The 13,634-nt window shown below is 32.1% G+C and overlaps 1 pseudogene; it reads left to right on the top strand.

Moving 5' to 3' along the window:
- Window positions 1-879: 879 nt before the first annotated feature.
- LOC149535404 (floricaula/leafy-like protein pseudogene) lies at window positions 880-4,284 on the top strand (annotated as a pseudogene).
- The last annotated feature ends 9,350 nt before the right edge of the window (window positions 4,285-13,634 follow it).

Here is a 13,634-nt window from a genome sequence, read left to right on the forward strand (position 1 = left end):
GAAATCCCTTTTTTTCCAAGCACAAAATTTTAATATTCTGATGCTTGTGAGAGCTAGGAAACTAACTAATAAGCACTACAAATGTAATTCTTGCTTTCAATCAATTGTATTAAGGAACTTAGTGACAATGTCTTGTATTACACTCTTGGAGATGGCAACCCCAAAAATTTGCAGACTCAAGACTTGGAAAGTAAAGTTACAATCTCTTAAAGAGACATATTTTTTTGGTAAAAGAAATATATATTTTTTTGGTAACCACCTTTTAACCTAATTTGACATTTGATGCAAGGAGAAGGTGTTAATACATCCTTATTACTAAACTCTATAACTAGTCTACTTCCAAGCCTACAAAACATTTTACTATCATGTTGTTAAACATATTGTTCTTTCTTTAATAACTCTTAAAATGCCCAAATGTTTGAAGAACAACTGAATACAATAGTAATGTTACTTGATAACTAATTTCCCTCGAAATTATAGGTACAACTCTCTTGTAGGTGATTTTCAAAGAATTTGTTTGTTTCTAATCCTACTATGGTGTGTTCTTGACTAGAGAACATAAGAGGTAAAGCAAGTTAGACCTAGGCATGAATAACTTTGGCAATGGGTTCTCTTGAAATGAGATCAACTTTGAAAATTCACACATCTTATGAATCCACACAATTGAATATTCAGTTATGAAAACTTGTAGTATGAATAAAATGTAGGATGAAATGATATGAAGTCACAACAGAAATATCCCTTCTAAATTTAGTAATTCTTTGATTACTTTATCAGTTCGTTAAATCAAAAAGAGAAAAAAAGCTCCATTTGTCTTTAGATTTCTAATCTAACCCATAAGAAATACATTCACTAACATATGCATGGAACAATAAATAAATGGTATCAAATACTTCTATTCTTGTCTGTGCAACAAAAGAGCATTTACGAGTAGTAAAAGAATTCATGGATATGACTAAAGAGCGTAACAGGTTGGTTAAAATTGGTAATTCCTATTTTAGCCCTAGTTCCATAACTCATCCTTGGAGTTTTGTAATGTTCATAGTGATTGAATACTTAACTTTGGATGACCTCTTTACTAAGATATTTGGGTACCATTTTATGCTAGTAAACCATTTTAGGCATAGGGTTAGGCTTAATCTTTCCTTATACCTTAGACAATTGTTGGGTAATACAATTTTAGCTATTCTGAATGATCCTAAGAGTGACCATGCTTGTCATGAGGGTTTAATGGTTCTAGTTATGAACCTCCTCAAATCCAAAAAAGTGGACAAAACCTATTATAGTAATAAAATTCTGTAGTGTAAGACTGAGGGGAGTGAATAGGATGAGGGCTTTGATGAGGATATAGAGGATGAGGTTGTGGAGATAGAGACTAAGAAGAGGAAAAAGCTCGATCTTGGGAGCTCATCTAGGAATAAAAGGAAGATTAAGGAGGTTGACTCTGAAATGGATATAGATTTTGAAGAGGAGCTAGAAGAGGGTAATGGAAAAAGTGGCATCGTTGGTATGGTTACTAGAAACGAGGGGAAGAATATGAACAAGGTTTCAAACATACCTTCTGATCATGAACCTCTGATTAAGAGGATGGAGTGAAAAGGGAAGAATGCACTTTCTCAAGGGAAGGTTGATGTTAAAGAGCATGAGAAGATTAATTATAAAAGAGAAAATTTGGGCAAGGATGATGATTATTGAACTCATAACAAGGACATTGAAGACTAGGGTTTTAAAAAAGGGATCTTTGGTTATCTAGGGATAATGAAGAAGGACATCAATAGTTTGAAGTAGCAGATACAAGACATTTTGAGAGAGTTTGATCAACTCAACATAACTACTAGAGGGGAGAGAACTTCGGGACATCATATTGATAGATTTTTTGAGGTGATTGGTAATGTTGAAGGTGTTAAGAATCTTATGAAATGTGTTCCACCCCTGGAAGCCATGAACACATCTTTGGATCAACTGATTAAAGATTTCTAGAAAAGGATAGATGGTCTGGATAATAGAATGGTTAATATGGAGAAGACAGTTAAGAAACTGGCTGATAAGAATTGTTCTATTCTGAAGGCTATGGTAGACAACATTAATACTCTTTTAAAAAAATTTGAGCACGGGAAAGGTCAAGGCTCCAAGGATGTGAAAGATGAACATGGACCTAGGAAGCATACTAGGGCTAATTCAAAAAATATTGAGGTTGTCAAAGCTAAAGAAATGGATGATTTGAAGACCTCTATAGATAACATGAACATCCTTGCAGACCAGGCGACAGATTTACTGAAGACCCTATAGATGGTTTTGTGTTGTCTTTTTGCTTTCTTTATGCTATCTTTTCTTGTTGGTTGTTTTTTGGCTACTTGTTTTAGATAGTTCTATTCTTAGGTGTTGATGCATAGTTCTTCTAGGTTTTTCATCTTTTGTTATTATGTTCCAATGTAAAATTTTTTAGGTCCTTTTAAACCTATTTTTACTTAATCGAAAAAAGAGAGCATTTCACACCAAATTTGCTAACCCCTCTATTATTAGAAGAAATTAGATTTATATTTTTTTGCCATCTCTCAGCTCTAGCAGAGATTGGTTAACATTAGGTTATCATTGCATCCTTAGGGAAAGTCGATTGATTGAGATGCATAACATTGAGCAAGATGGTTGAGATGGGTTTCATTGCCAACATGTTGATCAATCTAATTGAGCAAGAGTTGGATGATGTTGTTAGGATCATGGCTAAACTATACAACCTTGATCTTCTTGTTGGAGAGAAATATGGCATTAAATCTGCAATTAGGGAAGAAAGGAGAAGGCTTGATGAAGCAGAGAGGAAGAAGCATATGGAACTCTTTGCTACCATAGATGGAAAACAATGCGAGAGTGATGAGAATTCCTTAGAAACACTGTCTCATGAAGGTCATTTGTGCCCATCCATTAACACATATGTTTGAATGGAAGAGTTATCATTATAGTTGGTTTTTGTGTACACATATAGATGCTTTCTTACTCTGTTTTGTGCTTGTTTTCCTTTGGGGGACATATATGTTCTTGAGAAATTAATCAATTATATAGTTGACCATGATAGTTGTGGTTTGTTCTTCTAAGAACACTATTTCCTACTCTAGTGTCCACATTTTCCTCATGTTTGCCTCTAGATATTCTCCTCACAAAGTCACATAGTTTAGATCATATTAGTAGGTAGCCTCTAAAGCCATGAAAATAGTAAATACTTGTAGCATTGTATATACCTTTGTGTAGAACAATTTCTTACAATTACTCTTCCATTAAAATGATAATTGAGAACTATTTCATTATTCATATTATTCTAAGTACCATTGTTGCATCATTTGTAAAGATGAAATTATTTTTTATGCTTCAACTCTTTAATGAGTTTTAAAACTTGTCTTCTCTAATAGTGTTGAATATGGTAATTTTCTCCTTGGGATTAGTTTTGTGATAGTTTTTAGCATTGACATTTCATATCATATTTAAGGATGTCTTATACATCATGAGAAAAGGAAATCTAATTATGAATCATGCACTATGATCAACATTGATACTAAAAACTATCTCATAGTCTATTCAAGAAGAGAAAATAATTATCTAGTATATATCGTGGAAATCTAATGTACTTTAGTAATTAAATTTCATACATATGTGACATGAACAATGATTAGTGGCAAGGGGGCGAGATTCAATAGCTTCTAAGATTCATCATTTCTATATGAAATATATTCTTTGATTTATTGGTTCTTTCTAATATTTGGTGAAGAGAAGGACTATATATGGATTATAAGGGTCTATTAGATCATATGATGATAACTTAGTTGGGTTGTTGATATAGGCCTATCAGTAGAAGAACCTAATGGAGATAACACTATGATTCCTTCATAGAATAACTATTTATTGAACCTAAATACGAGAAATGATCATGTGCTACTGCTCCAAAATACTGGTCATTTGATTACTGTAGTGAGTGGGCTAATGACACTACCTAATAATAACAACTATTGTAGTGATCAGAAAATCAAAGCTTGCAAAAAGAAGAGGAGAAGGTGCTCAAAAGAGTCTGGAGAAGATGGCAAAGATAGGAAAAGAGAAAACATTTTTATTGCTACTAAACTAGGAGAACTTGCAAGAGGAAAAAAGAATGAGCTTGACTATTTGTTTAATCTCTATGAACAATGTGGCAAGTTTCTATTGGATGTTCAACACATCACTAAGGAAAGAGGGGAGAAATGTCCTACAAAGGTATTTGTTTATAATTCTCTACAATCACCTCAAAAAGATAGTGCATAGAATTTAAAACCAAATCTTGGTTCTTTTATTCAAATAAGATTAGATAAATTATCAAGAGAGAGTGATACTATTTGTGATAGAGATCAAAGTGTATTTACTTAGTTGAAACAAAGTTTTGATCAATAGTGTATTAACTCTTCTTACATGTTTGGACAAATTTTTGAAAGTGTGTTGGAATGCATGGTTGACCTTGTTCAATATGCTTTGCTTTCCTGTATAATACATTTATTCATATTTAATGTGGTTGTGTTGGCATCCTTGTTATCCATGACTTGATAATACTCTATTATATTGACATTGATGGCTACAATATTGAATAGTTTTGTAGATCTCCAAAAACCATAGGTGGAACTTGATGGAAAACCATGTGTTGTTGTTGGGAAAAGTGGTCTCATGGCTCTGTATGAAAATTTGTTTAGTCAGGTTTACAATAGCCTTAATCTTATTTATGATTTCCATATTTCTAATGCTCAATATGTTTTCTTAGGAGATAAATAGGAAAGAGAATTTATTTCAATACATTACACAAATTAAAGTATGTCTTTCTATCATGCAACTGGATGTTGCATCATATGAACTTCTTGTAACTGATAATGAATTCAAGGATTCGAAGTTCAGAAAATAATTGAGTGAAACTATAGATTCTTTGCTAGAGTTGTGTGTAGTTCCAATTTTCAATGAAAATGATGCAGTGAGCACAAGAAAAGCACCATACAAGGTATTTATTCCTACAATGAATGTAAACCGCATACTTTGTTTATAAGTATGTTAAATTTTTAATTTGTGATTTATTTTGGCTAATTTTTTGTGACAATTTGTTTGAAAACTAGCTTACTTCCATACACGTACCATTCCAAATGGTACATGGACCTGTTTTGGACAAAATTTAAACGTGGTAGAAAAATCTTGTTAGATATTTCATGAGAAATCAAAATATTGTCTACCAATACATGCATATACCCAAGAGTTGAGAGACCTTCTCAAGTATTAGATGGAAGACCTATTACAATTTTCTTGCAAAACCTAAGAATTAAGCTCACTTACCTTAAGACTGTGAATGAAAATTCTTAAACTCTTCTTAACATATCATGAACTTTAGACAATGCTAAAGGAAAACTATTACTAAAATGATTCCCTTCAGATCATTACAATATGTCCTCACAAATTACTTAACCTAAATAACTACATCACTATAGCTCATATATTGATGTTAAAAAAGATGGTTGTCGCAATAAATGAATCAAACACAATAGAATTTTTCAGAGAAGATGAGTTTTCACAGAGGTTATTTGACTATTTGTGCTCTTACTCTCAAACGGTTCTTTTGTTTTAGGTAGATGCTTAAATTTTGTTAGACTTAATTAGATTTTGGTAGTCTTCTTGTTCATTGGATTGAATTCTTCTTTTTGAATCTTCTCTTAAACTAATTTCATATCATCATACCTTTATCTTCAACAGCCATAAGACTATCACTTTACTCTTTACTTAATTCACTATGATTGAATAATGTTTGTAGTAGTTGCATAAGGTTTAGTAGGTTATTACATTATGAATGGATTAAGAAGAAAATGGTCATTGTATTAAATGTTTTAGGTTAAAGGTCATTTACTTATTCTAGTCTTAATATATCTGCAGTAGTACTTTTATTATAGGGAGATGTTTTAATTATGAGTCTGGTTGTCTTCTAGTAGTCTTCTTCTACATTGGATTTAACTCTTCCTTTTCAAGCTTCCCTCCATTTTGATCTTCAACTACCACTGTTATGCATAACTTAAAAAAGTTGTTGACAGTCATAGGACCATCTCTTTACTTATCAATTGTGACTTTTATAGCACACACATAAAAATTAATTCTATCATGCTTCGTGACTGCTCTTGCTAACATGCTATAGTTTCTTTAAGACTTTTTTAGATCCAATAATTAGAGTTTGAATAAGTTAAGAAAAAAATGGTCATAGTATTAAATATTTCATGCAAAATTCCATTCACTAACTATATTCTTAATGTTTCATCTATAATAGGTCTTTCATTTAGGTAGATGTGTAAACTATCATAGAAAATTAGGTCTATCATGCTTAATGCCATTATGGTCTTAATATATCTGTAACAATGCTTCCATTCTAGTTAGATGCTTAAACTATTAGGCTTTGAATAGCTTTTGACACTGTTTTCTTGTTCATTGGACTAAGTTCTTCCTTTTGAAGCCGCCCTTAGACTAATTTCATGTGACCATATCCTTTTGATCTTCTACTACCATTCTTATGCATCAACTCAAAAAGTTGTTAACAACCATTAGAATATCTCTTTATTCTTTACTTATCCACTATGACTATTGCACACATAGATACTAACTAAGTTTGTCATGCTTTATGACTTTTTTTTTTGGTATGGTCTAGGTTATTTATGGCTTCTTTTGATTAGGTTTAGTAGTAATAAATTAAGATGAAAATTCTCATGATATTGAATGTTTTAGTCAATAGGTCATTTGAATATTTGTGCTCTTAGTCTCAAACAATTCTTTTGTTTTAGGTAGTGATGCAAGGGCCCTAGGTCTTGAATAAGGTATCAAGTGCCAAGGAGGATAATATTGAAGGTCAATAAGTGTCCAAGATGACACAAGTTAGTTTAGGCATTCTTATCATGCGTGTAGGCAAGTTGATTTCATATTATAATAAGGGTAGAAGAAAAGTCAAAGGGTGGTCAACAATTGGTCAAACATTGGGAGTTGACCAAAAATCATATTTTTCAAGTTTCATAAAACTTTTACATTTTTTGGGGTAGTTTAGTAGGCATTGTGAAGTTTTTGAGTTAAGATTATGTAAAATTTGTAAAATTGCAAAAAATGTAATAAAAGTTGTCATGCAACTTTTCTTGCAAAAATTTGGAAGTCGAACAATCATAGCACTATTTGGATGAAACATGAGTAGGTGAAGTTTTAAGGTCAAAGGGGAGAATATATATATTTTATCTTCCACCTAGAAGGCATTGAGATACTAAGTATGGATCTGGAATGAAAAAATACACATTTTGTTGAAGATAAAAAATATGCATAGTCAACAATCTTCTTTCTAAATTTGGTTGCACGGTAATAGTAAGTTCTTAGTTTCATATTTAGAAAGTTGTATCTTGGTGTGTTTTTGAAGGAATTAACTTCTCATTCAACCAAGAGAAAATTCTTGTTGATTTGGTTTTTACCCTAGTCTGTGTTAAGGGTTTGTATGAAGATAATGTATTTCCCTTAATCTACAAAGTGAAAACCTTTAGTGTTTGGTGAATAGAAATGTCTTAGGTAATGGAAAAAATTCATGGTGTGTTCTTTGTCACCTGTCATCAGACTGTGATACTACAACACCATTTGAGTCTATCAGTATTACTGATTCACATGTTGATGTGCTGAGAATCCATCATAGAAGATAGAGAAAGGGGTTTACAGGTTGGAGCTTTAGTGGAAGCTAAGGAAGAATGATTCCAATGGAGATGGATGGAGAAAATCCATCATGGGTTTCGAGATTGGAAGTCTAACAGACCAAACTGTGTTTTTATGCCTTAAAACCTAGAAACTAGGGTTTAGGAGAAAAGGGCTTTAGAGTTAAGACCTAGAACCCATCTTTGGGATTTAGATATTATTTTTGGTGTTATAATAGATTCTTCAATTTATTTGGGGATTTTTTGTAAGTTTATGAAATTTAGTGCTAGATTGGGTGAAACATGGCTACTAGGATTGAGCTCCCATTAGGTCTCCTAGAGTAACTAATGTTTTTGGTGTAGTGGGAAGCCCCAGACCTATCAGTTGTCCAATAATCTTGGTGGAATTGTGGAGAATGTTGTATGAGGGTGTATGAAATCTTAAGATCCTAGAGGATGCAAGTGAAGTGAGGTGTGTGTGTGGATTTGTGCCTTGTGGAAGGGTTTAGACTACTTGGAAGATAAGGTGAGTTTGAGAGGGTAAAGTTGGCGTGTGTGTGAAAAACCATTTCACCTCTACCCTAGTCATGAGTAGGATCTAGGAAGGGATAGTAGGATATCCTTTGGAGTTTGTGCCTCTTACTTGCATCAGGTAGATTCTTAAATTTTGTTAGACTTAACTAGCTTTTGGAAGTCTTCTTGTTCATTGGATTGGATTCTTCTTTTCGAAACTACCCTTAAACTAATTTCATATCATCATACCTTGATCTTCTCTCTATCACACCCTCACAACAATATAATTCAATTTTGAACTCCTCCATGTCTTTTCTTTGATCCTCTTACATGATTTCCTATTCTCCAATTTCACTAGTTTAATAGCTTGCTACACATTTTCTCTTGATTGCAAACAAATACCAAACGGCTGCAACACACATTTCATTTATTTTTTTGGGGTACTCTTTCAAAAAAATACTTTTCTTCTCTAATCTCTCTACTTCATGAGAGTGATTCTCTTCTTCACTCATTCCAATCCTCATTTCCCTCCTCAGCATAACACTTTATTCTTTCCATGTGCAACTAAGATTCACACTCACCATCTAATGTTCAATCACCTATGGTTTCTCAGAGTTATCACCTAAGCATTAGTTGTGAGCATGAGCTTGCACATATTTTTTTTTTAAGATGAAGGTCCAAAGTTTGCATGTTGTGAGAATGATGGAGACAAGGTGATCAGTATTCCATAAGTGTTGGGAGTTTGACTTGTTGATTGCGAGCATCCTTACACTTTCATTCTTTTATTGCTCAAATGCTTCACTTCTCACCCCCTCCAACCTTTATGTTGCCTGAGTATTCTTACCTGAGACTTGCAAAAATATTGGTAAGCCAAGACCTACCTAGACAAACCACAAAACTACCAAGCAAAAAACTTTCCCATCATTGTCCATCTAAAATGGGGCGATGGAGTGAAAATATCACAACATGTACTTTGACTTTGTGTGAGTATTTATATATTTACCCTAGAAAAAGACTATTTAGGTCTTCATGTTTTTAATTATCAAGCACAAAGGGTGATAAATCTTTATAATTATTGTAGAAAACTAATAGAGGTGAAGACAACCTATTTTGAAAACCTAAGAATCAAGTTTGAAATATCTAATTTGGGAATCTGACTTTGATATCATTATAGTTGAGGAAGATTACACTTTTTTAGTTATAAATTATGCATTGCTTTAATATATTCTTAATGTGTTTTTGATAAGAAGTATTTTCTAATGTAAGTTGAAATGAAAAAATATTTGAGATTCTAGTATTGATTTGTGGCTTTGCCTATGTAAGTGAGCTCTATTATTCATAACTCATTTATGATTTGGCTTATTATTTGGTGTTGCAGATGATATTTAAGGGCACTCAAATTTCACATTGGTCATTAGTAAACTTCACTCAAGGTGTCCCTACTGGAGCAGTTAAAGAATTTTGTCAAAAACTACCCAACCTATTTAAACATTACTATAAAAGATGGATCTTATCAGTCATTATATAGAGATTAGGTATAACGGCATTGTACCAACTTTGAATATTAAAAATATAAATATAAACCATTTTAAAGAAGGAAGAGTTTGAGAGCAGGTAGATTCCATTAAATTAAAGCTAGCATTAGATTACAATTAAGATACATGGAGAGAAGACCCCGCACATAAACAATGTAAAATGAAAAGTGTTACACAAGTTATTGTATATTTTGAGATCTTAGTTTTTTTTAAAAAGAGTTTGGAATATAGGTGTGATCGGTTGATTGATTTGTAGTTACTAAGTATTTGTAATTAGAAGTTAATGTTTATATTGTAATGATATTTTTTAAGGGTTGATTGAATTTTATTATTGGTAGGAGGAACCAATTTAGGGGAAAAGCCATAAAGAGAGAGCTTCCAAGAAACTGATCTGGAGGTTCCTTTATAAAAGAGTCCTTGTCTATATAGACATCTTGTAGAAACTTGGATGAAACAAGAACATTCATTGCCAAAAACTACAAATCTTATCATAAAAGATTGAATGTCATGCTTGATAAAAGTTGGAAATGATAAAATACAATTTTCATTTGTCATGCCTCATGAAAGTACAAAATTATTTAATAGAAATTGCATTAAACATGTGTGGATGTTAAAGACTTCATAGATACAAAGTCGGTAGTCCTATGGTGGTTAGCCTTTTCTATATTTAATTTGATATTGACTGTTTAATAATTATCATCTAAATTGATGAAAATGTCTCTATCTATAAGAATATGAGTAGAGTAGTAGTACTTGGAGCAGAGTAGAAGGGTCATTGGACTAGTAGATGTTATAGAACCTTAGGCCATGAGTACAAGAATGTGTCAGTGTGGTAGAGCTAGTAGTTATATCATTTATAGAGCATATTTAGTTTCTTCATTATGTCTTAAATGTGACTGACTAAGCTTATGAGTACAATCTTTATGATTGAGACTCTCTACCTTAATTTAATCAACCTTTTGTTTGGATCCATATTAAATTTTACTTCCCTTTTAACGTACCATTTTTGTGCACATAACAACCTAGTAGTAGCCTAATAAAGATCTAATGATATTTTGTTGATTTAATATTTACATATAGTCAACGAGATAGGTATGATTTGTGGCCTGATTTGTTATCTTCAAAGACTCCTAATAATTTTCATCTAGAAGGAGTTTGTAAATTAAATATCTCATGTGAGTGTATTTACCACTGCTTAAACCAGCATTTCACCCATTTCTTCATAATGGTGTTTCACATCTAGGGAGTCATTTGGTGTAGCACTAACTCTAACAAATGGTTTAGCTTGAAAGTTCATCCCATAGTCTATATTGAAATGGATTTAACCCAACTTCTTGACTCCATCAAGATTTTAAGCCCTATTTTTGGGTCCATTCAACAGATAATATATTTCAAAAATTCTAATGTTTTTTATAGTTTTAGAAGGAAGGTTGCTTATTAGAGGTTGCCCTCATTAAAAACTCCTAACCTCACACATCTTCGATTAAGAACTTCACATCCAACTCCATATGCATACAATGATCAAAGTACAATCATATTTGGACTTGTATATACAGACAATATCATAACCTCATCCATTTGTAGCCACTTGTAGTGCTATCAATATAGGTTTGTGAAATCTCATCTCAAGGTGGTGGTAGACCCACCAAAGAGTTTAAGATAATTACCCAAACTAATCACTAACTAGGGTAGTGATTACTTTGGACATTTATCTTGTATTAATTTTTTTTTAAGAAATTAGATTGGTCAAACCTTTCATCAATCTTGGTTGACATTTCCATCAAATATTGGTCAAAATTTTGACCAATGCTTTGGTCATGAGTATGACATCCTAGTCATTGATAGACCATAATTGGTCAAACTTTTGACCACACTTTGGTGGCCATTTCAACTAACATTGGTCAAGATTTTGACCTACAGGTGGACCATTGTTTGGTAGCCATTTTGACTAAGATTGGTTGAAAATTAGACCAATAGTTCGACCATTGTTTGGTGGAACTTTCGATGAATATTGGTCAAAATTTTGACCAATGGCCACCAATAATGTTCCAACCAAATGTAGCCTATTTCAACCAAATACTTGGTCCAAATTTTGACCAATTATAGGGTTCATCAAAATTTTGACAACTAAAATTGTGACACACAACTTGGTCGCAAATTCAACGAATATGGGCCCAAATTTTAACCATTTTTTGTCAAAATAAAGGGTCAAAATTTACTAGTGTCTATTTCTTTCTCTGAAACACTTAGTAGTCACTGGAGTACTTGGTGACCTCTAACCTACTCGACAATAACTACAACTCAACACTTACTTGATATGTACAAGTCTTCAATACATGGCTCAACATGTATAGGATGGATCAGTCATAGTACTGGCTGACTAATCCTTCCTTGTGAATGACTAAGTGTTTGATGCTAATAGATAACTTTACCTTAGGGAAAACCAATCTCCCCCTTTGATGTTAGTGGCAAAAATACTTTTTCATGATAAAAAAACTTGTCATTACAAAACTGAAACATAAGTACTCTCCCTTAGGATATAATCCATACCTTGACTTCATAAATATTGTACGCATGGTCTGACTTTGCTCTCAGTATATAGATGTTCAAAAATTCAAAATTCCCCTTGATCATCACCATATTTCTATTAGGATGAATGTTGATGGTATTCCTTTTGGGGAGTATCATACGCATTGGATAGATGGATAGCATGATTGATGTGTTTCATTCATGACTATGTTTGTCATTGATGTCAACATATAATTGTTTTTGTAATGCCTACCCCTAATTTACTTTTCATGTTAGATTTCCAAATTCAAATAGGCCAGTTTTATGATTGTGTTTTATGTTTAGTGGTACTTGGTTACCAGATTTGATTTAGATGTTATTTCATAATCAGTTGATTTCTATGATGAGCTACTTGTTACTCAGTTAGTTCATGCATGCATGATTACTCTTTCGATGACAATACATGTATGTTTATATAGTGGTTTCAGTTATTTCACAATGATAGTTAGATGGATGATTTTATGCAGTTTCCATGGATGCTTACCCCATACTTGCATGTGTATGGTGTACTTGTATATTTTATTTTATGTTTGACATTTCTAATGTGGTTGAGGGAGGGACTTGTAGTCACCTATTAGTCAAGATCTACATGATGCACCACTCCCCGCCATTGCTTGTTTAGTTTAGATGCACATGCTCAACTTGTATACAGATTGTAGATACTAGGCATCGACTTCCCTAATTGCTAGGATGAGCATGCCATATCATAGTATCTCAATGGTAAAAGAGGGGAGATAGTTCTTGAGTCCAAATCCTAACCCTAAGCCAATTTTTCAAGAAAGTAGGACAAGTATCTAAGCTATTTATGCTTCCAAATTGTCAAGTGACATGAATTCATGATTTGACCCTTGAGTTTAATCTAGTACTCTGTTCTTTATAATGGATTTTCATATTTAGTTTTGTGGGTTTGTTGTGCTTTTTAGTTAGAATTAAATCAAATTAAAGGAGCATTAAATGATTTAATTTAATGAAAATTTTATAAAGAAGAATCAATACTTAGTTATATTTAATTAATTGAGAAATTAATTAAATAAAAGAATTAAATTTAAAGATTTAATTAAAGTTCTAATTTTGGTGTATTTATATTTATTTAATTTAAAAATAATTCATTTAGGAGTTCCATTTTTAAAATAAACTCTAAATATTATTATTAGTTAAATTAATAAATATTTTATTAAAGACAACTTGTGATTTAATAAGAGAGAGAAGGAATTAAATTAATAAAGTTTATTTTAATTAAAATGTAAAAATGTTTCATGTGAAATTAAAATAAAATAAAATAATTGCATGATTGCAAAATCGAAACCCTAAAGCGAGAAATCTTTTTATT

The sequence above is a fragment of the Cupressus sempervirens genome, chromosome 10, assembly GCF_028749045.1.
Source record: "Cupressus sempervirens isolate cs-2001-9-10 chromosome 10, ASM2874904v1, whole genome shotgun sequence".
Classification (NCBI taxonomy): domain Eukaryota; kingdom Viridiplantae; phylum Streptophyta; class Pinopsida; order Cupressales; family Cupressaceae; genus Cupressus; species Cupressus sempervirens.